The 27,918-nt window shown below is 45.3% G+C and overlaps 1 protein-coding gene across 1 annotated transcript in view; it reads left to right on the forward strand.

The window, feature by feature from the left end:
* Positions 1 to 27,918, forward strand: part of RCK (DNA helicase ROCK-N-ROLLERS) — a 164,545-nt gene that overhangs the window by 86,828 nt on the left and 49,799 nt on the right. The gene's annotated exons all lie outside the window — the stretch shown is intronic.

A 27,918-nucleotide genomic window follows, 5' to 3' on the forward strand; every position in this document is an offset into this window, starting at 1 on the left:
AATGCTGATTGTTGACAAGACTGACGACGGGCTGTAACACGGGCAGACTGACGACGAGGTGGCGCCTGACTGCTGACGAGACTGACGATGGGCAGTGTTGAAGACAGGTTGCATGGAGCTGTGCGCCGACGGCCTGGAGCAGAACTGGCGTGGGCTGCAGACTCTAGACTTGCACATTGCAGGCAGAAGCTGAGTTCAGAGCTGTGCTCTGATACCAAATGTGAGATCAGAGGATCGAGGTACAGCTGGGATTCAGTAGACAGTGTGAGAGTGAGAGACAGAGTTGAAGCACGACTCCCAAAAGAATAGATTGAATGAGTATAACTTGAAAGTACAAAGTACAACCCTTAAACCTTAGGGTTGTAGGGGGTGTTCACACCCGACACACACTAAGTATCCAAATGTGTGTAACATAAGCATATAAGTACATACGACAATAAGACCATAAGTCTGGGGGAAAAAACCTCTCCTACCGAGAGTAAAAAGTGCCCCAGTGTCCTACTGATCATCGACACTCCCATATGAGTGTAGGCGTAAGTAAGGCGTGAGTCAAATACCCAACAATATATACATCTTGCATGATGATGCCTTCATGCCAGAGATCTTGGACATGCAAGTCTTGCAAAGCTATGCCTTGTTGGACCATTTTCCTATGCAATTTGAGATGCTTGCATAGTCAATGGTACTTTTGTGCGATTTCAGGGCAAGCTTTCATTGCACTTCAATTCATCTTATTTGAAGCACATTCTTTTCAATGGTTGTATGGGGTAACTGCTTTGACCAATTCGTGTTTGATTTCTCATCTTAGGGCGAGCTCACTCCTTTGAGAAATTGATTGGAAATGTACAAAGGGTTGCCCAACAATATGGTATCCATCACGCATCCCTTTGCAAACAATGTCAACAGACGGAAAAGGAACTATTAGCCTTGGTGCGTTCATCGCTTCTTTAGTCCCTAGATAATATATTCTTGTCTTGAAGTGGCAATGTGATTGTTTGATCTTATCCAACAGTTCCAATTGAGATCTTATTAGTAGGCTAAACTGAAGTCTTTGATTGACAATTTGCAAGATGCCTACTACCAGTCTTATAAATTCTTTTGGGGTTTGCATCCTTCCCGTGCCCGTGAGAATATGGTTAGACTACAGCATCTAGATGGGCACATGGTTACAAATCTGCAGTCCATTGTTCACATGTGTTGCGACTATTTTTTGGAGCTTCTTGGAACAGCCACGAGCATGTTTCTATAGCTCGTTTGGCTTTTTATGATTTGGTTTAGGATCACGTTTCATTTGACATACAGGTTGCATTGGAAAGTGATATTCATGAGGATGAGGTCATGGATGCTTTATTACACTTGCCCATGGATAAAAGCCCCGGTTCGTATGGCCTCACTAATGAATTTTTTGAGACCTATGCCGCTCGCTTGGGGAAGCCTTTGGCTGTGATGTGTCAATAGCTTTGGGAGATGGGAGCTATGCTAGCATCATGGAAAGAGGGAGTTATTAAATTAATTTGGAAAGTGCCGTTGCCATCAATGTTGAAACATTGAAAACCCATCTCCTTAATGGGCTCGATGTATAATATTTTCACTAAAGTGTCAACCAACCATCTCGATAGATGTCTCCCTGCCATTGTGCACCCCAATTAGTATGGCTTCATTAAGGTGTTAGAAGGACAGATCCAAGCTCAGCTGAGAGTACAGTTGACAATGAGAAGAGTGTAAGAGTGTGATAGCACAACACCCAATGCAATAATCTGAAGAGTGTAAGGTGCAAGTGCAAAGTACAACCCTTAAACCTTAGGATTGTAAGAGGGTCTTCACATCTGAAGGGTGTAAAACATGATAAGTGCCTAAATTGTGTAATAGAGGCACATAAAATAAAAGGAAATAGACCTGGGGGGGAAAACCTCTCGTAAGGAGAGTAAAAAGTGCTCCAGTGTCCTACTAAGGATCACCAACACTCCTTAGTGAGCATAGGTGTGAGTCAAACCTCAACAAACCCCCCTGGAGTGAAGAGTGATCAATATATAAGGGTCATCCATCAAAGTAGATTAAATTTAAAGTCAACAAACCCCCCTGGAGTGAAGAGTGATCAATATATAAGGGTCATCCATCAAAGTAGATTAAATTTAAAGTAGTGTGAAATGCTTCAAATTTGTCACAAGGAAGAGCTTTGGTGAAGATATCTGCCACATTACTGGTGGTAGGACAGTAGACAAGGTTGATATCACTTGCATGTAGCTTCTCTATGACAAAGTGATAGTGGATCTCAATGTGTTTCGTGTGTGTATGAAACATTGGGTTCCATACCATTGTAATGGCACTCTGGCTGTCAGTGAACAAAGGAGTAGGGTATGGGACAGATATATCCAAAGCAGTCAACAAGCGTCAAGCCATATGCACTAACTATGGTAGTGAAAGCTGCCTTGTATTTAGCTTCACATGATGATGTGGCAACGGTGGATTATTTCTTGCTAAGCCAAGAGATGCATGATGAGCCAAGAAAGAAACAATTGCCACTAGTGGAGTGACGAGAATCATAATCTGTAGCCCAATTAGAATCATTGTAAGCATGTAAGTGCAATGGTCCCCCCTTGGCATAAAGCAATCCAAGATTCCTAGTACCTCACAAGTAACAGAAAACATGCTTGACAGCTTGCCAATGTGACATGCGTGGCTGATGCATATATTTTCTCAGGGCTGAAACTACAAACTGTATGGTTGGCCTTGTGTTGCATAACTAAATAAGACATCCAATTGCTAGAGCATATGTATGCATATCAAACAAGTCACTGCCATCATGCAAGGATAGCTTTAGCTTAGGTTCCATTGGTGTACAAAGTGACTTGCAATCCTATAAGCCAAACCTTTCAAGAAGTTTACCAATGTATCTAGATTGTGACAATCCAATGCCTTTAGCATTATGAATGAGCTGAATGCCCAAGTAATAGTGCAAAGGCCCCAAATCTGATATCTCAAAAATTTACTGCAAATTTTGTTTGAATAGTGAAATTTGATCAACATGTGCCTCTATAAGCAAAAGATCATCAACATAAAAACATATGACCGGCAAGGATCCCCCCTCTTTACATACGTAAAGGGTAGACTCTGATGAGTTGTTTATGAATATTGGGCTAAGTAAAAAAGCATCAATCTTTGCATACCAAGCTCAAGGAACTTCAAACCATATGAAGCCTTTTTCAGCTTGCACACCAAGTGTTCGGATCCCACAATTGCAAAACCAATGGGCTTGTGTACATACACTTCTTCTTGAAGTTCCCCATGTAAAAATGCAGTCTTTATATCAAGCTGATGCAGAGTCCATCCATAATGGGTAGCCAAAGCAATGATAGACCTAATGGTAGTCATGTGGGATGTAGGAGAAAATGTCTTCTCATAGTTTATGCCTCTCTTCTGTGCGTAGCCTTTAGCCACAAGCCTGGCCTTATATTTGTCAACAGATTCATTTGCATTTCTTTTCAGCTCATAGACCCACTTTGTACAAATGTTTTTCTTCCCAACAGGCAAGGACACTATATCCCATGTTTGATTCTTTATGATGAAATCAAACTTAGCTTGCATTGCTGCCATTCAATGCACGCTATGCATCCTCAAGACATTCAGGCTCCTCATCTTCAAGTGTATTTGTTGCCATAACACACTCCATGGTATGTGCACCATCATGCATACGAGCTTTCCTTCTAGTACGACCAGCAATAGGAGCATCCAAATGACTATCTTTCATAGTCTGCAAATACCATCTAGGCATCTGCCTAGCTTCCTGACTATGTACAAGCTCTTGTTGAATTTCAAATTCAGCATTCAGATCAGCCATAGGCTGATTTTCTGCATTACCCAACGGAACAGTTGGCTGAACATGAAGTTCACTTATTGACACTCCAACTGTATCACAGAAAGAAATAGGCAGTAACCCTTCAAATATATCATAGGCAATCTGATATGTATCAAAACGAGATTGGGATAATTCTGATTTTTCATCGAAAACCACATCTCTACTGACAAATACCTTCTTAGAGACATGATCATATAATCTATATCCTTTGCTCTCACTACTGTACCCCACAAAAATGCATTGAACAACCTTGTTATCCAACTTCTTCCTGAGTACCTTGGGAATGTGTGCATATGCAAGACACCCAAAAGTACGAAAATGGCCAATAGAAGGTTTCTGGTTGTTACAAGCCTCAAAAGGCATGACATTCTTTAATACCTTGGTGGGACAGTAGTAGTGCACTAATGAACAATGGCTTTTTGCTTCAAAAAATAATTCAATATAGAAGACACGTATTCCCCCCCTTGGTCTGAACGGAGAGTCTTAACCTTGCAACTAGATTGATTTTCAGCAAGTGCTACAAAAGCCAAAAATGCATCATACACTTCTAACTTTTCCTCAAAGAATAGACCTAGCAAAAGCAAGTAAAGTCATCAATAAAAGTGACAAAATAGTAATAGCCACCCAATGACTTTGTATGCATAAGGCCACATACATCCGAGTGCACAATTTGTAATTTGGTAGTTGCTTTAAAAGCAACATCACGAGGATGAAAAACGATACATTTTTTCCAAAATGCACCCCTCGCATATATGCTCAAGAGGTCTCTTCAAGAGAGGTAAACCATCAAGCATCTATGTATGCTACATAAGCATCAAGCTACCATAGTTTACATGCCCCATGCGAGCATGCCATAACTCTGCCTGTGACATAGTAGGTGTGAGAGTAGACGATAGATAGCTCAATCGATCAATTGAAAAAGCATCCAACTCATATAACCCACGACATAAAGTGCTAGTAAAAACCAGCCATGTGTTTCTTATCTCTGACCATACATTTGTTATCATCAAAGATGACTTGCAAACCACACCTTTTCAAGGAAGAAATAGATAGTAAATTCTTCTTTATGCCTTGCACTAAAAATGCTCAGCAGCACTGAAAATGCAAAAGCCCGAAAATTTCTTGTCCCAAAATGCATGAAATTAGTCTATTTTAGACTATCACCGATGTACATTTGCTAATCTTTAAGCTGACTACAAAAGCCCCAAAATTTTGATCCAAAATTGCACAAAATCTCTATGTAAAATGTGTCCCAGACACTTGTTGAAGTAGAGAGATGCTTCTTGGGCACAAGCCCCTTTTTGTAGATCAAATCTAAATAAAAAATTAGTAATTTTTTCTTTTTACCTTTGATTGAGACTGAGTAGAGTTGGACTCCGGCAAATTTGTGGTGGGCGGACCTGGCCTATGGGGGTAGCATAATCGCCGGACCAGGCAAGCGGGCTTGGTGGGTATAGGCGCAAGATCAGGGCGCTGTAGTAGGGTGTAGGCTCAGGTGTAGGTGCGCAAGGAACTGGGGCGCTGCAAGTGCCGCCAGGCAACTCAGCTAGCGGCTGGGACAGAAGGCGTTAGAGTTGGGGCGGCATTTATAGACTAGTGGCAACCATTGGAGTAGGCAATAGGTACAGTAGTAACGCTGGCAGTTGCAATAGCTAGTGGTGGTGCTGATGGCATTGGCTGGCAGACCAAAAGGTGAACCAAGCGCTACTGGTGGCATTTTGCAGGTTGAAGGAGCAGTTGACTAGTCTAAAGCTGGAGGAGAGCACCCCAATTCTGTTGGTTGTAGAGAGAGAGAAGATTGAGCTGAACTTAGCTCTGATACCAAATGTTAGGACAAATCAAAGCTCAGATGAGAGTATAGTTGACAGTGAGAAGAGTGTAAGAGTGTGATAGCACGACGCCCAATGTAATAATCTAAGGAGTGTAAGGTGCAAGTACAAAGTATAACCCTTAAACCTTAGGGTTGTGAGAGGGTGTTCACACCCAAAGGGTGGAAACATGATAAGTGCCCAAACTATGTAACATAGGCACATAAAATAAAAGGAAATAAATTTAGGGGAAAAAGCCTCTCGTAAGGAGAGTAAAAAGTGCCCCAATGTCCTAGTGAGGATCACTGAGACTCCTCTGTGATCATAGGTGCGAGTCAAACCCAACGTAAGGGTAGAAACATTTTGTGCAAAATGTACAGATGGGAATTGACTATGCCAAGCACTCTAACTAGGAGTTTGCATTAGTGCAATTGGATTTGGAGAAAGCTTTTGATTATTTGGACTGGTCCTTTCTTGTAGAACTGGTGCATACTATGGGTTTTGGGCTGCGTATGTCCCAGTTGATCTATACCATCAGTGCTGATGCTTCTTCTATGGTTATGTTAAATGGTGATGTTATTGACCCCTTTCCCCTTGCATGCTCACTCCGATAGGGCTGTCCATAAAGTCCTTTGTTTTTTGCCTCATCATGTTCTCCCATATGGTGAGCATTGGGCAATTGGCAGGTTTATCTCTTTCTTTTGGACAGAATTTTGTTGCAGAGTAGAGGAGGACAATCTTCGCAAGGCATTGGATGTTTGGACACTGTTTGGGTGTGCTTCTGGTCTCCATGTTAATGCTGCAAAATCATCCTTCATCAACTGCACTGAATGGGAGTGGGTAGTGGTGCCCTGTGGCAATGTTATTAGACATTTGGGATATCCTTTGGTGTTAATGTTCAGTCAAAATACTTGCTGGAATGCATATACTGAAAGATGGAGGCAAAATTTATGTATTGGAAAACAGAAGTGTAGACCTTTCATGTACGCCTCAAAGTAGCCTAGTCCATCATTCTACCCACATTTATCTACTTTTTGCCACTTCTGCCTTGGAACACTGCTTCTTTGAATGCACTTACCATACATATCCATTTCATGTTGTGGAAAAAGGACTCTTTGCATGCAAGTATCTCTTGGATTTCTTGGAGCCATGTTTTCACCTCGAAAAGCATGGGTGGTGGGGTGATTTTGGAAATCTTGACCCATATCGTAGCTCTTTGTCGTCATCCTTGGGTTAGTCTGCTTCTTTTTTAGAAGACTGAGGTGTTGCACTTGGTAACACTAGCATATACGCATCATGGTGGCCCGTTCTTAATTCGTATACTCACTTTTCCACACGCTTCTCAATTTTGGTAAATCATTTGGTTTCTTCTTGGAGGCTTGTTCCCACTAGCATCCTGCAGATGATCGTTTGGAGGCAAATTCCTTTTAGTTGGAATTGTTGGCAGTGTTGCGGGTGCTCTCTTGGGATAGGAAACAAGAGCATTTAGGCCCAAGTTCAACCGTATGGCACGTCTGGGTTTGTCTTTTGTTGCGGATGCCACTTTGCTAAGCGGTGGGGGACTGATGTCTTTTAGTACAATGAGGAGACTTTTGTGGTTCCTCGTGGATGCCGCGACTTATGGGGCTAGATTGAAAGGTTGATATAGCCTACGTAGCTTTTTCTGGCACTTGACTCGAATTATCCTTGGCAAGATTTGGATCTTGCTAGTCGCCTTTGCCTTGAAAAGACTTTAGCTAACCAAATGTATCATCTCTTAATTACGGACAAGCATTGGCTGGTTACTAAAGCCAATGCAATTTGACGGGTGCATAAATACAAGGCTTGGTGGAAAATGATAGTGATGGAAGGATGGTTAAACAAGACCTTGTTCAAATGCAAGGTCTTTCTTTGGAGAGTGATCATTGGTGGGCTTCCCTTTGCCTTGGCCCTTTCTAAGTGGTGAATCTCAAATAGCAACAACTTTTTTTGTACAACCAGCTTGAAATCTTTGCATCATAGACTTATTTCATGCTCTGTGGCTAGGAAAATTTAGGCTCTGCTGAAATATATTTGGTAAGCAGTTGTTGGTCCATCGTTCTGCCCTTTTGATTGGGCTTTTGCCAAGGCCAAATATCTCACCTAGGTGCAACCACATATGTAGGTCTTGTTTCATTTTTTCAGATTTTGGGGCTGTTGGCATTATTGGATCACCCGAAATGCTTTCGTGTTTGACTCTACCATGGGTGTCTAGGGACACATAGCCAAACTCAAGGGTCTTCTACATTGGCAATTAGATCTTGTGCAGCATGTTGATCTCTTCCCTAGGGAGGATTTAGCTCCTTGGCATACGAACAATCTTTGTTGCTTCTTTGCCGTAACTTTTGTACTCTTTTAGTTATTTGATCTTTTGTAAAGAGAGTTTATGCACGATGCCCTAGAGCCAGCTTGCATCTTGTAATCATGTAATCTTGTACTTTTTTCATAATTAATATAGTTATCTATAATGTGTGTGTGTGAGAGAGAGAGAGAGAGAGGGATAGAGAGATCTATTAACGTCTCTAGAAGGCCAAGATGGCCTATGAGACCATAACCAATACAACTAGTATCTTCATCTCTCATTAGAGAAGAAAAACAAAATTATGTCTAGATCTACACGATAAATTGAAACGAGAAATGAAAAATATGGAAAGAGTATAGAATATCTCCCTCTCAATCTATGGAATCCACCGCTAGCTATCTCCAATTGAGTTAGTGTGGTAATCTTCGTCTGTAGCGAGTAGTCGTGGCGCGAATGTGCCGCATATGAGCATGCCTACGTTGCTAAGTACGTATCCTAGGGCGTTGTGCTTTGCATAACGCTTTAGCTTTGTCTACTGTGATGCCACCTAATGATGTCCCTCGATGGCAAGAGATGTAGTGTCTAAGGTGGCAGTGGCCCGTGGGTTGGCTATACTGAAAAAGTCTGTAACTACTCTTTGGAGGGGTGGACGTGGTTGGGATTGGCTGTGATCCCATAACAAAGCTACTCTACGCCATTGGAGCTCCAATAAGAAAAGACCCAGACATCTCTAGTCCTCATAGTCCATCACCCGTCTCAATGGTCTAAAGCTCTCCTTAAAGAGGCAATGGTAGCGGCCTTGGATATCATAGTATACAGTACATCTACAAATGTAGTGTTCCTTCATCTTTGGCTCCTATTTGCAAAGCTGGCATATCCTCTCATTTGCTGCAACATGACTTCATCAACCTGTCTCAATCATTAGTTGATGTGATGAGATGTGGATCTGTCCAATAGCGACTCGAAGCCCCTGAGAGAGTTGAGCATCCATATATCTCGGTCTTACTATGATATCATTGAAAAGATGACGTACCAGTGAGACAGTAGGGTTTGCGGGGAGGAACACGGAGTGAACTCAGCAAACATGGAGAAGAGAAGAGAAGAGAGAAGAAACTGCGATGAATGGAATGATGAAGACTTGAATCATGGAGTGAATGTGATACATGGGAACAAGGGTGCTGTAGCACAAGGAAGATGATGAAGACAACTAGAAACCACAAACTGCAATGTTCTCCTGAAGGGGTGTAAGGGCTATGGAGAGGTTGGAGAGGAGGTGACGGACTGAATGAATCAACCGTGAGGAATGAATGAGAGAGTGGCCTATAAATAGGCATAGTTAGTCTAGGATGGTGCTTCTTTTTGGGGTTGTAAACCCTAAACACAAAACGCAGAAACGCAAAAATGCAAATTGTGGGTGAAGGGTTTCTCAACACCCCCTCTCAAAAAGGGGAACAAGAGAAAAGTGAGGTGGATATGCAATGCTACATGTTGAAGAATGCTCATGCAGTAGGTGCCACTTGGACAGTGTCCCTCGTGGGGAAATTGTTCACTTGCCCAAGGGCCTTAGTACAAAGATGATGAAAACATGCAATGCATAGGAGGAATGTCGGACTTTGTGTGGTGTTAAGAACCATAAGGATATGCACGTACTCAATCTCGGGAGTTGGCTCCATGTTGACCAGGAGACGAAGAAGATCCACCCTGTAATCTGAGAATACCACTTGAAAGGAGACCTTTGAAGATAGTCAGGAGACACGATGAGATGTAGAACTTGAAACTCAACCTCGGGACAGAAGCCACTAGCTTCGTGACTCCATGCTGAAAGGAATAAGAAGGCCTAGTCACCAAGTTGCCTACTGAAGATCCAAGGGCCCCGATCTAGGTAGATCCTCTAGATCTTGGGCATGAGTAGAGGAAATGTCTACTCAAAGGAGAGCCACTCCTCGAAAGTGAAAGGTGGTGGTGTGTGAAGAAATTCATGGGACATAGGGTCTCTTTCTGAATCGGAAGGAGTAGAAGTAGAAGCCCCCTTTGAAGCCGAAGAAGAACTGGAAGCCCCCTCCGAGGGCGAAGTAAGAAAATCCCCTTTGAATCCCAATTTGAGAGAGAAAGGATTTCCAACCACTCATGGCTCACGGATTGCGAAGCATCAGATGTTGAAGGAAGTGCCGCTAGTCATGCCAAAGAAGGTATTTGGGGCTCGCAAGAAGAAGCCGGAAAGCACCTAGAAGTGACCTCTCGAACCTGAGTGGAAGAGGGTGGGAAAGAAGGAGGCTTAGGATGAGCCAAGGGTGGGAAACAGTCGCGGGCTCTCAGGAGAGTAGACCTGTGGAGGAGATGTGGGCCGGGGAAGCCACTGTACCTGGAAGTGGGTGGGGGAAATCTCCGCGCAGTGGGGTGGTCTCTAGGAGGGCTTATCTCATCGTAAGGTCTTAGAGCCTCCGTGCCCTTGAAAGGACTTAGTGCGTGTCGGGTGCGGCTTATTGCCTTGAGCATAATACTTTGATAGCCGATGTAGAACGATCTCTGTGGCCTAGAAGGAGAGGTGGCACAAGGATTGTCTGGTGGAAGAAGCATATACTCTGGAGGGGTGGGGAGGTTCTCACCTCGAGGGAGAGGGTCCTCACAATGTATGCATAATGACATGTTCCCACAAAACATCACCTTGTCACACTTCATCGTCCTGGTGCCTCAACTCTCAGTTTTCATGCAAGTGGGCGTCTTCCTTACACTTCTCCTGTTGCAACACGAGGAAGAATACTTGACACGAGAAAACAATGTGCTGGATGGTTCCAAAAGAAAAGGCTCTCTCACTATTTCCCCAAGACACATCTGGTGCAACGAGGGGGAGTAGAAGACAAGGGTCCAATGGAGCTACATTGAAGGGCCAATATCTCCCAAATGCGCAGTGGAAATGATAGAGAACTCAAATGTTGATGCCGAACCCGCCACCGGTCTTTGTCTTCTTTGATGAGGAGGAGAGAGAGAGACTAAAAACGCAGGCTGCAAGAGAGACAGAGAGACTAAAAACGCAGGAAAAACCAGTAGTAGCAGTCAGCATGCTGAAATCAGCTCCGAATAGTGTGTGGTAGGCTAGAAACAGGGGCCAGACTGTTGTAGACAGCAATGGCCAGCTTGGACCGCGATGTCCTTCGTGTCCAGGGTGTGGGCAATAAGCTGAAATACCTGAAATCTGCAAAAACGAGATTGTTTCTGAATGGAGAGTGATCAGCAATGGTCGCTCTGCTATAAATAGTTGCAAATTGCGGGTGGAAGGTTGGAAACAGGCGCTAGACTGTAGATGATAGCAAGGGACAACTAAGACTACGATGTCCTCCGCGAAAGGGGTGTGGGCAGCGAGCTGAAAACACCTGAAACCTGCAAAAACGAGATGTTGATGCAGCGGAAGAAGAAGAGAAGTGGATGCCGAACCCGTCACTGGTCTTTGCCTTCACTAGAGTGGAGGGTCTTTGCTACTGTTTGAGCAGATCCAGCTATGATACCATGTCAAAAGATGATATACCAGCGAGACACTAGGGTTTGCAGGGAGGAACATGGTGTGAACTCGGTAAACATGGAGAAGAGAAGAGGAGAGAAAAGAAACTCTGATGAATGGAATGATGAAGACCTGAATCATGGAGTGAATGTGATACAAGGGAACAAGGGTGTCATAGCACAAGGAAGATGATGAAGATAGCCACTAACCACGAACCGCAATGTCCTCCTGAAGGGGTGTGAGGGTAGTGGAGAGGCTAGAGAGAAGAGGTGATGGACTGAATGAATCAACCATGAGGAATGAATGAGAGAGTGGCCTATAGATAGGCACGGTCAGTCTAGGATGGTGCCCCTTTTTGGGGCTGCAAACCCTAAACGTAAACCCTAAATGCAAAATGCAGAAATGCAAAAACGCAAACCTGCAGGTGAAGGGTTTCTCAACAACCATCATGGGAAAGCTGCAAGAAGTGACACTAGAATTGTGCCATCTTCGTGCTTAATGGAAAAGTGGGCTTGGACCAAGTCCTCTCTGTCTCCACTTTAGTGATGTTTGCTCTGATCACTCTATTCAACTCTGAATGGTTGAGACTCAAAGTAGGACAATCAAGAGTATAATCGAACCGTGGCAAGTTCAGCCTCGCGCACATATGTGCATACCAACATTGTGTATCTTCCTCTATTGCATACTGTCTTGAAGACTCCAAAGCTAGCCTAGGGTATTGGTCTTTGGGTAGTTGCCATATCCTCTAGAGGAGAGTGATTGCATGGAATAGTGCCTCCACTACAATGGGGTTGCACCCAACTCTGCTCGGATGATCTCTTGTGGTATTGAGGCCTTTGTCCTTATCATACATGCTATCATGACCAGTAGTCTCTCCATATGTTCCAAGCCATCATAATGTTGTGCTTCAGGTCTGTTGTTACAGTCCAAGAGAGGCACCTGTCTAGTATGACAAAGGCTTGGGCCCCAAATGGCTGCCTCATAGAGTAGTGTGGGCATAACTAAAGTGTCAAAGAGCCACAATTTGGTACGGGGCTCCTGGAACTGTATGTGTGCACATTGTCGCTCTGAGTGCCCAAAGCTACATGTTCGTGCAAGCCTAGCCTCTGAAGTCTCCTTCCATGAAAATTGTGGCCCTTTGAAAGTGACCGCGAGGTATACATATTGTCTAACCATTTCCACAGACTGACCATCATACATAAAGTGATGCTTTGAGTATGTCACCCAAGCTGATGAGGTGTTAAAGACCATAATTTTAATCTTTCCAAGATTAACCTTGAGGACTTTCTCTTCACAAAACACATGCAATGCATCCAGATGCCGCTAAAGCCCCGCAAGTAAATTTGAGATGAGCACAATATCATCTGCATATAGCCAAATTGGTATCAATACCCTTACCAAGCTGGCTTCCATACCACCTCATCTCTGTATGTAATTCGGAATCTTGTCAATGACAATCCAAACAACGGACAGCCTTGCTTCACACCAACTGTGCTAGACACTGAGTTTATTGTGCCTCCAAGCACTCATACTCTATCTGTCTACAATGTATAAATGCACCACTCCATATCCTTTGGGACCCCAATGGTTTGCAACCTCTGCATGAGACTTGCACCCGGTACCATATCAAAAGCTTTGAGAGAATCCATGAAACAACAATAGATTTTTTGCCTTCATGATCGTTCCTCCTCAATCAAGGCCCTCAGTGTGAATATATGGTCTAATGTATTGTATCCTTGGTAGAAGCCAACTTGTCTTGTAGACCCTATCCCCTTTGTTTTAGTCCACCAACTCAACTTATGCTCCGCAATAGAGGCATATATCTTCGCTATCATATGGCCAATCATAATAGTGCAGTAATTGTTATTGACCGATGGATCTCCGCTCTTAAAAATTGGCACTATTGTGTGGTCACACCAACTTGCTGGAAACCCCTCGCATACAGCTCGATTGAAGATATTCGACAAGATAGGGGCCAATGCATGACATGCATGTGCAAAAGGTTCTGCCACCACAAGGCCATCTTGATCATGTGCTCTCCCATTCTTTGACCTCCAAATGGTATACCTCATCATTTTTTCTGTAAAGAATCCACATTGTGTTGGCCTAGAGTTTGCCTAGAGTTTGATGGACAAGCAATCTGCTCTTGTGATGGAACATCATACAGTGCACTAGCATGTTCATGCCATACCGTAGGTGATTTCAACTGAATTGGGGGTTGTCTAACATGAAATTTCCTCCATGCCTTCTTGTTGTCCTTGCTCAAAAAGAGTTGATACATCTCATACTCTAGTTTGGCTAGATAATCCCTCTTCTTTTTCCACACTAGACGACGGAAGACATTCCTTGCATGCTCGTGTGTACATGTCCCTAGCGTAATATCCCTCTGTAGGCGGATCCTAGTCTGTCTGCACTCATCATTATACCAAGCATTTTGAGGGGCACTACATCTACGTGGTGCAATAGAGCCCATCTTGCATGGGAATGCCTCTATAACTACTATATGTAAAACCTTTGCCAAATATTTAGTGACATCCTTTAGTGGTTCATGTTGGTCTAGTTGGCTTAAGCCATCTCGTACTGCATGACCATAAATATGCGAAGTTTGGTCTAGAAACTCATAGTGTGGAAATGTGTGTATATGTGTGCATGTTTCCTGTATTTGACCACATGCTAGGTTTTAGGATTGCATGGTCAGTTGCTATACGTATCGACTTGTCAGATATCTCAAAATGCTTAATTTTTGGAATTAATATTGATAACTTCATTACATAGTCCACAATGATGGCTCCCTTCTCGCTATTCGAACATGTGAAAGCATCCACTCCCGGCCATCTTGATAAGCCACTGAATATAGCTAATCCATGAGCACTTCCTAATGCTAGCAAATGGGATCCATATGATGTTATCTCCTTATCTTGAGATGTCTTGTCAGCTGAGTTCAATTCCTTAAACATCTCATGTTCAGTATCATAAAAGGCTGACTATTCACTTCTTGTTCGAGCATTAAAGTCTCCCATTAGTAGTATGTCCCCAATTCTTGCATACCTCATAATGTCCTCATGTAATACTTCAAATGGTGATCCCTTCCTAGGGGCAAATGTTGAATTGGCAGGTGGGAAGGTTACTTCCTGCAACATATAGATCCCTCAGGCACCCTATCCTCAGTTTTACCCACATATATCTAGCTTGCACATCTCGTGACACCACATGAATCGTGTCTTAGAGGCTCTCATGATAAAGAATAGCCACCCTATCTGACCCTCTAGTTCTTCCTGGCCTATGAGACTAAGGCCTGTAAACACTCCCATTTGTATCCTACAACATTTGGTAATCTAGAACTTATACATTGGTGTGTTTCTGTATACATAGCTATATCAGTCCCATGGAAAGTATCCTCAAAATAACCTGCATCAAGTATCATTGAACCATTACAATTCCAAAGGGACATCCTTAATGTTTCATAGACTGCGTACTGTCATTGTGACCTTTGTTCTGCTATGATTACTTTACCATCTCTATAAACAGCAAACTTGCCTTCTTTACATGCCTCCAACACCGTTGGCATGCTAGCCCTTCTATGCTCTAATTGTGCGGGTGTGAGATCCTCATCGAGATAAAACTTTTTGCCTTTCAAAGTCTTTCTTTTTGAGAGAAAGGCCCTCTTATTATCCACGTCTTCAAAATTCAGCACGAGGATTCGACCTCTTTTGTCACTCGGATTACCTACCCTCTAGGCATCCATGATGCGTGTCTCATTCACACCCATTGTAGCACAAAGTGTTTTAGCATCCTCTAGAGGGGTTCCTTTTTTAGCCCATCTAACCACATGAATAGGTAACGCATGGAGTTTTCTTTTTGCTTCCTCTTCTAGTGTTGCGTTCATCATTTCTACTTTGTTCTAAGGCATCCCTTTGTTTCTTTTGAGCATTTTCTTTCATTGTATGTTTGACATTTTCTACTTTCTTTTGAGCTTCCTCTACCACATTCACCCATGTGTGTATGTCCTTTTTTAAACTTTCCACGTCTTTCTTTAATTCTGGTGCAACTGACATTGCTGTTTGTGCATCCATCATTGACTTGTGTGTTGCTAATTCTTTCTTACATGCCTCTAATTGCCTTTTCAGTTCAGCAATCTCCATATTCTTGGCTGCTATGCATGCATTTGTATCAGATATCAATGCATCCATATCTACTTTCGAGGCATCACTTACTTTGTTCAAGTTATCTGTCATATCAACCTGAAAGTTAGCCTTGATTTCTTTGTATTTTACATCATCCTAGCCATTAATGCATCATTTCCTGTTTGCATCTATAGCAGCACTTAGCTCCCTTTTGAATGTCTCTTGCAATTTGTCATATATGTCTTTTTGCTTTGTATCCATGCCATTCATCACTTTTTGTTGCATGCTGCCCCACACCTTCATACATGCTTTCAGGTTTGCATCCATTTTAGCATTTAATTCCTTTCCCCATGTTTCAAGCATTGCATTCATGTCACTTGTTACCTTGTCAATCATTGGTATACATATTGGTGCAATCTCAGCTCTTATGAGGGCTTTCATGTCATTCAAACCATTTGTTGCAATCAGCCTTCGCATCTTTGTCCATCACTTGGCACTTGTGGGAGTGTCATTTTCACAAGCTCTCCTTTTGTTTTATCTATAGTAAAACTTTTCATCTTTAGTTGGAGTCTTCTACTGCCCCTTTGATGCGTACGCGCACACACACATACACACACACACACACACACAGAAAGAAAGAAAGAAAGAAAGAAGAAAGATATATTAACGTCTACATAAGGCCAATGTGGCCTATGAGACAAAATCCAAAGTACATCCATGTCTAATGCCATCTCATCAGTAAGGTAAAGATAACATTACAAATAAGTGGGTGGCCTATGAAACAATACTGAAAATAACTATACGATGGGACTATACTAGGGTTGAACCATGTGTAGTGTTATTCCATCGATAGAAAATAAAAGGAAAGGAAAAGAGAACCAAATCTGATAGAACAATGTACAAAAGTGTGGTGGGGACTATGGGTTGTAGCTGATCTCAAGATCTGCACATGATCTCAGCTATGATGCGGTCCCTAGCTGCTTCACTGATATGCCTGGTGGTGAGTCTGCGGTGTCTCGTGATAATGGCTCTAATCCGACTGTGGTGTGGTCTCCTCGGACGTGGTCCTGGTAGACGGGGTCGTCATGCTCGACGAAGGGAAGTGGCTCTATCCAATGTGACACCACAGTGTGGCCTGTAAGGTGTTTGGCGGGGTGGCTCTGTCTCTGCTAGGTTGGTAGTGTCAGTAGGGTCGGCTCTGTAGAAGAAATCTTTCACTGCTCTTTGTGTGTGTCTCTCTGGGTGAGCTGGCCTCCTGTCTCGCAGTAGTGCAGTTCGATGCCTCTTGAGCTCCAGGAGGAAAATACCCAGGCATCTTTGGTCCTCGTATTCCATGACGCGACGAAGGGGTCCAAATCCATTACGGAAGAGGCAGTGGTACCGTCCTCATATATCATAGTATATTGTGCATTTACATATGTAGTGCTCCGTCTCAGGCTCTCGACCACAGAGTTGGCAAGTCCTATCCTCTGCTAGGGTATTTGTCCATCTTCTTGTCTCCATCTGAAGCCTATGTGAGGAGGTGCGAATCTGTCCGATAGCAACCCATACGCTATGGGAGAGATGGGTGTCCATATATGCTGGCCGAATAGTGAAAACATCATCAGAGAGACACAAGAAATGACTCCTATAGAACTCCATCCTCGATCCTAGAGGGAGTGGTGGATGGATCCATGTCCTTGCTGTCTCAATCCTCAAGATACCAGCTTTGATCACCTGGTTCAACTCTGATCGGCTGAGAGAAAGTGTAGGGTAGTCAAGGCTATAATCCAAAGGTGGAAGACAGTCACTATCCAAACCATGTAGGCTCATCCAAGTAATCATCTATGAAAACCAACAGTTCTTCTCACCTCCAGTTGCTAGTTGTCTAGATGAGGTTAGTGCCAAGCTAGAGTATCTATGGCATGGAAGTTCCCATAGTCTGTGCCAAAAGGTCACTACCCTGAAGAGTGCCTCTGTAACTATAGGTGTTGCCCCTAGCTCTGCTCTGATAATGGGATGTGGGGTGGAGGGCTTACTCCTAATCATGCGTGCTATCATCATGATCAATGGCCTTTCCACGCTATCCCAACCATCATAATAATCCCTCTCTATTCCAATCTGATCAGTGAGTGGGCTAAGACGCTTGTGGTACAAGCTGCAACCCCATACCTCTACTCCATATAGTAATGTAGGTGTGACTAGCGTGTCAAACAACCTGAGTTTGGTGCGGGGCTCCTGGAACTGTATGTGAGCACACACACTCTCTCTCTCTCTCTCTCTCTCTCTCTCTCAAGTTGTATTAATGCCTACAAAAGGCCAAATCAGCCTATGAGACCAAAATGTTACATTTGAAAAGTCAGGGAACTTTTCAAGTCCAAAATAGCTCTCATCTAATGCTATGACCAACTAAATGGAAAATAAATAACAAACAATATATAGCCGATGAGTACAAAATGATGTCTAAGCTAGATAAAATGTGGAATTTCTTAGGAGGCACTCTTATCCCAAGATATCTCTCATGGGCCTATCTAACATAGAGAAGCTGAAGCACGGGCTATGGTCTCTAGATGAGAGTGTAGTATCCTCTATATTTACAGATGATGTCTCCTGCGTGGGCGTGGACCGCCAGGGCATGGATGACGAGCTCTGCATCTCTCTATGGTGGTTGTGTCTAGGGTGATCCCTTGTGGGTTTTATGAGGGTTTTATAGTGGAGGGAGTAGTTGATGCTCTGTAGAACTCTATGAGTGTACACTAGTGTGCGGCTCCTTGTCTTTGCTTCTGGGTCCATAAGAGGTGCTCTCTCTGCCAGTATAGCTCTAGTAAGAAGAGGCCGAGATATCTTTGATATGGGAAATCCATCACCTTGGATAGTAGCCCAAATCCCTCTCTAAATAGGCAATGGAAGTGCCCTCTGATCTCATAATACATTGGAGATCTGCATAAGTAGTGCTCCTCTATCTCTAGCTTGATCTGAAAGAGCTGGAAAATCCTATCCCACGGGGAAAGGGACTCTGCACCGTATTTACCTCTCTCAATCCATAGTTGGTGTGAGGATGTACAGAGTTGTTCAATGGCCACATCATACCCCATGAGATAGATGTGCATCCATGTATCTTGGGCAGATAACAAAGTTGTCAGGGGATGTGTAGAAGATGCTTTTGGTAGAAAGCCATCGTCGTCCCTAGATCCTCAGTAAGTGTCACCCATGTCATGGATGTGTGTATCTGAATGATGTCCATCCTGATGATGCAGTTCAGCTCCTCTCGACTGAGCTCCACAATCTAAGTTATATTGGAGTGGTGGGAGGTGATCCATGTGTAATCTATGTAGTGTTATCATACCTCTATCTAAGCATACTAGCACTCAATATCTCCCCTGTAATGCTACTAGCTATTTGGATGACTCTAGTGCGAGTCGGAAGTATTTTGTCTCGTCAAGGTCCAAAGCCTATATAGGAAAGTCACTATCTAGAAGATGGCCTTTGTCACTATGGGTGGTGATCCCATCATTGCTCTAATAATCTCATATGGTATAGAGGGCCTACTCTGAATCATCAATACTAGGGGTCTCTCCATTTGCTCCCACTCCTCATAATTTCCTCCCCCCTAGGTAGTGGCTAATCTTGTGTGGTAGAGGCTCAATCCGCATATGGGGCCCCCATACAAAAGTGATGGTGTGACCAAAGTGTCGAAGAGCTAGAGCTCCATGATCCTAGAGCCATATAGCCTTGTGTCAATCTATCCTTTGCTACCCTTCTCAAAGTGAATCTTGGCGGTGAAATTGTAATCCCCAAGTAAACGTATCTTTGGACCACCTCCATTGTCTCCTTTCAATATGTGAAACGTACCTACACAAGAGGCTAGACGACGACTCAGGTAGAGGAGGAGGTGAAGAGCTAGGTGGCAGATCACATTCCCTAGTGGATGGGAGAGGGTGGGCTAACACTTTTCTCCCAGCTCTGGCCGGCGGGCTGCATGATGGACATCAACTAGTGGGCAGGGGGCGAGGTCCCTCATCTGAGCATTATCTTTTGAGTCCCCTCCGCAGTTGAGTGCGCTAGTTGAGCATCAAGGTAGGGTTGCTGCCAGAGACCAAGAAGAGACAAAAATAGGTCCATGAGAAAATCAAGCGCCTGAAAATGGCCTAAAACTTGTTTTGAGCCTTAAGATTCTAAGAATAGCCTTGTAAAGAAAAATACCTTTGTACTTTATACTATAATACAAATACATTTTTCCTTGTAATCTCTCTTGTATTGGTAAGATCACCATTTTTTTGACATTTTTAGGCTTTTTGGGCCAAAATTGGGTACTCTGCCCAGTCAAATCACAAATTTTTGACTTATAAATTTTGTGGCTCCTTGCATAGGCAGCCCGTTTCTACCAGTGTACGGAGTCTTGCCTCTCAGCTTGGTTGATTGATTCCTTGGTGGTACCACCAGGCGTATCCATCACCCCCATGGTCCATGGGGGAATGGAGTTCACCATCCAGGCCGGCAACGAAGCGTATCCACATGCCTCATAGCTCCTCTTCTTTGTCTGCATCTTCCACACCGAACAAATACTTGTTTGGTCAATCATAGGTCTCTCCATCAGTTTACACCTTGCATCTTGGAATGTGAATAGCCTCCACTATAGTGGGGCACATGGTTCCAGGAAGTTGATTGTTCAGCAAGAGCTGCAGCCTGCCCTTGTTGGACAGATCGACATCTTACTTCTATAGGAGCACAAGCTCACTCCCACCCGGGCTCAGAGGGTAGGGAAGGTACTCCCAGGCAGCTCGCACACTTGTTGGGAGCATGCCATCGGTGCCCACGGTAGGAGCGGAGGCGCATGCACCTCTTTTGGCCCGAGTCTCACCGTGTGTGTACGAGACCACGGGATGATAGTGGTAGGGAGGGTTCTATGGATCTAATTGGATATTGGGGACTCATGCCTTGGAGTCCTCAATGTCTATGCCCCAATTGAGGTTAGGACACAGAGCAGGTGCTGGGTGGATATTGCGGATAGATTCCCAGAGGTGGACTCTTGGATCATTGGAGGAGACTTCAACAACTTGGAGACTTTAGAGGACCAGTAGGGCAGAGGCAGAAACTACCAAGGCATGATTGGGGAGGAGCACGAGGCATGGGAGGTCTTCCTACTGGCAGTAGGAGCACGGGAAGCCTCGAGAGATCCTGTCTTTCATACGAGGGAGAGGTTGCAGGATTTCTCTTGGGGATACAGGTGGCTAGGTAGTGTCTTGCTAGAGCGGTTGGACAGGTTTTATGTGGGAGAGTGGGGATGCTCTTGCAGAGGCCAGATTGGGCAGTTGGCGAGCACCATGCTATCCAATCATTGCCCGGTTCTCGTGACACTTGATCCTCCAACACCTATCCTTGACGCATGATCCTATCGGATCCCGGACTCGATCTATAGGAGGGAGGAGGTGATGAGACAGAGCAGATTTGGACCAGGGAGTGCGGCAGGAGGGACCCGATCATAGAGGAGGCTACAAAAGGTCCTAGTCGATTTGAGCAAAATCTGCCAAGAGGCAGCCATACAGGCCAGGTAGTAGAGCTGGGAGGAGGAGAGAGCACTCCGGCAGGACCTTGTAGCCACCCAGAGATTATTACAAAAGGCACCAGGGGATCCCACCCTCCAAGCACAGGAGGTGCATGCGCAACAACCATTGCTGGCCTAGAGGACATGTGCTCGGAGTTCTCCTTCCACACCTCAGCAGCTTTCTAAGCACGGATGGGGGACACGATGTGCAGGGAGTTGTTCCAGGTGCACCAACCTCGCACCTCAAGAGTGCAGATACGCAGCCTTTGAGATCAGTATGGGAGGACTCGTTCTATCCCAAACGAGGTGATGGAGATTGCCACTGATTACAGGTGCCTGTTCCAGCAGGAGACAGCCTCAATCAAAGGATAGTGATGTAGACAGCAGGTCTGGGATCACATCCCATCCCTCGTCACAAAGGAGACGGGACGCTCCCTCCTAGTCCCCCTTCATAGAGAAGGAACTTGAGGAGGCCTTCCATACACAGGACGAGCAGAAATGCCCGAGAGAGGATGGCCTCTCTAAGGCTTTCTTCACTACCTACTAGGAGGTGGTGAAGGACCCTCTACTGATGGCATTTTAGGAGATTTTTTCTTCAGGGACAGATGCCAAGGAGTCTCTCGGCAGACCTTATCAGTCTTCTCCCCAAAGGGGGAGACAGGTTGGAGCTTTCCCAATGGAGACTGATCACCTTATTGTCAATGGCCTATAAGACACTAGCAAAGATGATTGGTAGAGGTGACTACACTTCATGCTTCCAGAAATTATCCATAACACACAGACAGGCTTTGTCCAAGATAGGAGCATCCTCAACAATGTATTCATCTTCTTTGAGGCGATAGAGTGGGCTCAGCATAGTGGGCAGAGACTGGCCGTACTACCCTTGGATTTTGAGAAAGCTTATGACAGGGTGGACTGGGTTTTCCTAGAGGGCACCATGGTGAGGCTGGGTTTGCCCCAGGCTTGGATTCGTGGAGTCTCCGCACTTTACAGATTGGCCACTAGCAGGGTTCTCATAGGTGGTAGGTGAGGGAAGGAGTTTCGATTAAAGAGATCAGTTCGGCAGGGCTCCCCCCTGGCCTCGTACTTGTTCCTACTCTTTGCAAAGGCAATGTCCCATTTTCTCAGGTATCGGATGAGCGGATTACGTGGTCTCTGACTTCCCGTGAGGGAGGAGACTGAGTTGCTAGACTCAGAGTATGCAGATGATACAACACTCTACATTGAGGACGATGAGTTGATGCTAGAGAGAGTGAGGCTGGCTGTTGAGGTGTTCTATTTTGCAGCGGGAGCAAAAATCAACTGGCGAAAGTCGGTTCGTTTTCTCACAAACCCGAACTCTAGCACAGAGTGGGGCGTCCACCTGGGATTTAGATGGGTGAGCAGAGGGTAGACCGTCCGTTATCTAGGGTTCGAGGTGGGACTCCACATCATGCCTACCTAGCAGTTTCTTCCAGTCCTTGATTCTATTTGGAGGAAGCTTACCTACTGGAGCACGGCTCGCCTCTCACTTGCAGGCCGAGCCCTGGTGGTTAACCAGGTCCTTCTAGCGATAGCCTGGTACATCGCCTCGTGTTGGTGCTTCTTCTCATCCTATGTAGTGCAGCTTCGCCGCCTAGTGCGGAACTTCTTGTGGTCCAGGTTAGATGGCTCTAGGGATTCGAGGGCCAAGGTGGCATGGGCGACCATCATACGGCATCGATCAGGGGGAGGTCTCGGGATCATAGACCCACAGTATCAGAGTATGGCCCTCTTGGGCAGGCTAGTCATCCGCGGCCTCATACTAGGAGGGCAGACCTAGAGGGTCCTATCGCAAGAGGGTCTTCAGGAGTGTAGACTGAGGCTCGGTGGTGAGTGGGGGCTGTCCCTGAGATGGATCTTCACGTGAGCCCAGATGACCTTTTCTATGCAACTTGCTCCACATGTGGCAGGGCCTCCGTAAGGCCCTAATCTAGAGCCCCCATGCTGCCAAGAGAAGATAGACCGTCAGCCCGTGATCTGGAACCCCCAGGTCAAAGATCGGGATGGGGTACAGATTGGCAAGCGCTCCCACATCTAGTGGGTTTGGTGAGAGGCTAGCCTGGCTCGTAGCATCACAACATGACGGGAGGTGTACAGGTTGGTGGATGAGAAGGTGTTGCAGTGAGTATCAGGCTGCCAGGGAGGAGTGGAGTTGAGGAGAAGGGAGATAGATGTAGCAATTCCTCAAGAGTGGCTTGCTTCCCCGATACAAGAGTCGATAGAGCCCAGGGAGGTATGGGCTGCTAGGTTTTCACCAACAGGCATCCCCCTCCAGGTGGCAAGTAGAGTGGGCGGTGCTTGAATTGGGACCTTCTGCATCGTGCAGGAGGGGTGGCGTCTAGCTCTTGACAAGGGGCAGTAGGATGAGGGGATTGCTGTCCTTTCCTAGAGGACATTCTGAGTGATTGACCTTCAGGGGAAGACATGGCAGCTGGACCCTTTTGTCTTTTGGGAGGAGTTCAGGGAGTGGCGCCTTTGGATCTGGGAGGGCAAGCCACTTGATGAGGTGGAGTGGGACCCAAGGGAGTGGCTATGGCCGGCCATTGCAGTCGCCAAGAAGCCACCGAGGCTCCTGGAGTACACTGCTAGGATTGGCAGACAGGTTCTGATGCAGGAGGATATAGATTGAGCGCCCTCGCATAGCAGGCATTGGGCAGAGCACGGCATCACGGAGCCTTTCCAATAGACCTTCTGGCGCCGCCTATGGAATAGCTGGAGACTGAGGAGGGTATCATATTTCTTATGGTTGGTGGCACATGGAGGCTTGGTGGTGGGAAGTTGGCTTGCCCAGATATAGGAGGGGATTTGTAAGCGTTGCATAGAGCAGCCTTTGGAAACCCCAAAACACTGCCTTTGGTCGTGTGAGGCGGCACAGTTAGTGTGGAGAGGAGCATGCCGCATTCTTTGCCGCATGGCTCCCAGCCTTGGATGCATCTCTTGGGGAACTTTCTGCTAGCAGGTAGTCAGTCAGGGCCGTCATTTTCTGTATGAGATTGGGATGCAGGACATGATATTCTTTATCAAGGTAGGGTCATGCACAGTGGTTGGTTTGGAGGCTCTACCCATCCGCCAGGTATTGGAGCCCATAGTAGACCGCTTTGAAGTATGGGAGATTATAGGGAGTCTTACTGGATGGCATATCTTGAAGGCATGGTGTCAAGAGGTTTTTTGCAGAGAGAGACTTTCAGTACAGGCGACCTTAGCAGAGCTTTGGACCTCCATCATCCACTTCCTCCACAGATGATGGGATCAGGTGCAAGGCAAGTCCAGGGTTCGTCAGGAGCTCCGTTGTCATTTCATGCACACTTGGGGCGGCTAGGAACGGTTTTTCGAGATGCAGGCAGGCAGCCCCAAATGACGTTACACCCCCCCTCCATGGCTTCTTGCCCCCATCCCTCCTAGACCTCCCTGAGAGGCTTGTACATTTGATATATTTGTGACTCTGCATCAGCTCAGTTAGTCTGTTGAGCATGAGTACTTCCTTGTATTTCAAGGTTTTTTCGGAAGTAATATAATTAGCCACTTTTTATTTGCAAAAAAAAAAAAAGAGTGCAGAGAGGTCGCTCAATCTGCAAAAACAGAGGCATTAAAATCACCCATAACAAAGCCTTGACGAGCCATAGCAAGGCCGTGCAGGTCATCCCAAAGCTGACGACGTTCCCTTGCGTTAGAAGGAGCATACATGCCTACAATCCACAAAAGCTCTCCCTCATAAATTATTTTGAGAATCAAAAATCAGCCACGAGGGTCCCTTTTACATTGAATAGCCTTGGTAGCATGGAATCTCTCCATTTCACCTCGGATAACATCAACAAGATCTGCCCTTTGCAAACCGGCAATCGAAGCACAGGAAGGGAAGTGCTGTTGCTGAGAGCAGAAAACATCCCGAGGAGGCACAAGCCTCCCACACGCATCAAAGCACAAAGCAAAATCAGAAGGCCTTTTATCTTCTACTGCCGGAGTATGTGAAGATTGAGGTTTCATATAATATCCCCTACCTCTGCGTTGAAAGGTTTGAGTGATTGGGGGCGGCAGAGGATGGGCAAGAGCTGTCTTGCATTACGACGAACCACAGTGACCCAAGAATCCTCCTGAAGAGACAAATTCCGCCCACCCGCAAGTGAAGCACGCTCCCCACCACAGTGGGAAACATCCTTCTTACCTTCATTACAACCATGTTGGGAAAGCTGCTCTGGATTGGCTACCAGCTTCTGAATCGTTTGCTAAGGGAGGTGGTCTTGCATTTCCATATATGGATCCATAGGGCATTTCCCCACCTCCATATTTTTGTCGCATTCTGAAATGAAATGGCCCAACTGGCCACATCTAAAATAGTGTCTTGGAAAAGTACCCCATTTCAACTCATATACCAACGTTTGTAACCCTGGAACCTCAAAACGAATCTTTGTTGAGTGAGGTTTTCCTGCATCCCAAAGCATACATGCCCTATTCCGATTGCGGGAAGCCATCGAGGTTCCTAAAGGAATGCGCTGACGTATTCCCTGAGGAATTGACTGAACTTCCGCCTCCAAGAGAAGTTGATCATGAAATAAGGCTAGTGCCTGGAGCTGCGCCAATTGCAAAGAGACCTTATAGAATGTCCATACCGGAAGCTATTGAGTTGAAGGAACAACTCAAGCAACTGTTAGATCAGGGTTACATCCGGCCTAGCAACTCACCATGGGGAGCTCCAGTACTATTCCAGAAAAAGAAAGATGGGACACTTCGACTATGTATTGATTACCGAGGGTTGAATCAATCAACAGTCAAGAACAAGTATCCTATCCCTAGAATAGATGAGCTTCTGGATCGCCTTCAAGGTGCAAAGATCTTCTCCAAAATTGATCAAGGGTCAGGTTACTACCAAATAAGGATCAAGGAAGAAGACATTCCAAAAACAGCCTTCAATACAAGATATGGGCACTTTGAGTTCTTGGTTATGTCAAAGGCAAGCTTAGTTGGAGGATCCTTCAAATGAACTACAAGGGTTTTTATAGCAGAAGCATTCTGAGGGACAGAACAAACTACGTTAGTAGGCATATGTGCCATGGGCTGCTTATCCTTACATTGCATATCCTAGGCCAAGCTAGACTTAGCAAGCATAATGTCCACATTGGTCTTTTTTCTTTTCTTTGAGCAAACATCCATCCAACCATGTTTCGATTGATCATGGGACTGTATAGGCTTTTTCCCTTTGTCTACATTCATTGATGTTGGAGTCTCATCTTCCCAAAGGCTGTCAACCATGAGATCTTCATCAACAACCTGGGCAAGTCCCACCTCAACCATGAAATGCCCTAGTTTCCCACAAGAGAAGCATTGACCAGCAAAGGTGCCCGATTTCAAATGAAAATGCAAAGATGGCATTCCAGAATAGTTTAACCTTAAACAGTTAGTCCTCTTTCGAGCAGTGTCCCATAGCATACACATGCGGTTACAATTCATGGCCCTCAACTTGGGAGGCACCAAGATCATACCAATAGCTGCCATAGCTTCCTTTGTAGAGGCCAATACACAATATGGCAAGCCTCCACTTCCACTCAAATCAAGCATTCCTATTGGAGTAAGCGCTGAGAGTCACCATCGGTCTCCACAGTACCACATGAACAAGGCATCAATCAAAGAACAAAGGCTCCTTAGCCAGGAGGTTATCATCGTGCTTTGTCAATTTGAGTATTACTTCATAAAAGCCTCGTAGTCCCACAAGATTTCCTCCACACAATCACTCGACAGCATGGAATTCAACATTTGCGGATCCATGAAAGCACCAAGATCCTGCCCATAAAGAAGAGGATGACCTCTTTTAGATAAAACACCGAGAAAGGACACAACACCATCTTTGTGTCAATAGTTGCATCTAAAACATCATCCCAGTCCTGATCAAAAAATTCTTCACAGTTGTGCTGAATGCAATCGCCCAGCAAAGTATTGGCAAACTCCAATAAGTGTTCCCAGTCCATGTGTTGAGATTCCTTAGAAGCAGACGTAACCTGTGCATAGGAGCGCACCTGAGGGTCAGTTTGCAGCATTTCTTCAGATTCTTCCATCAAAGCATCAGAAGCATGTTTACCGTGTTTAATCAGTGGCTGCACATCCAGACTGAATGGAACCTCAGACAAGGGAACCACCATCTTAGTGAAGGGAAGCATTCCTTCCCCTTCCTCGGCATCGGAATCAGGCCCGAAAGCCTCACCACTTGGTCAATAAAAGCATTGTTTAACTCTGGCATGTCTGCTGCAGATCAGATTGACAGCACTATAGTCCCTTCTCTGCCTCCACCACAGGCCACCCAAAACACAAAAGTGGTTCCCCTTGAGATATTACCGGGCTGCAGGTCGAATCAGTGATTACAGAGGATGAGGGATGCCTGTAACCAATTCGCTGCAGTATCTATCTGCTGGTCTCTCTCTCCCTTCTGCTACCCCTCCCTGATCTGCACAGTCCTTACACAGAACCTGCAGGTGATCAGGAAAGAAAAAGGCATGCACGGCTTGCACAAATCTGCCCAGCCTGGGGTGTGCAGGCCAGGACAGCAAATTGATGCTTCCCTCCTGAGCTTTGTGGCAGCTCTGTCTGCAAGCTTTCCTGCATGCCTGTTTGGCACAAAGGCACAGAACATGACAAGAGGCAGGACCCTGTGGAACCACAGTCCTGCATCTGGCATATGTGCTGAATGCTTCTGCTGTATAGTGCCAAGAAGTCCTGGCGCTGCAGGCACAAACCCTAACTGGATGGCGTGCTGCTGTCCAACCTGTTGTGATTGTGTGCC

The sequence above is a fragment of the Lygodium microphyllum genome, chromosome 2 (genome assembly GCF_053477565.2).
Source record: "Lygodium microphyllum isolate KBCC chromosome 2, Lygodium_microphyllum_v1.1.10, whole genome shotgun sequence".
Taxonomy (NCBI): domain Eukaryota; kingdom Viridiplantae; phylum Streptophyta; class Polypodiopsida; order Schizaeales; family Lygodiaceae; genus Lygodium; species Lygodium microphyllum.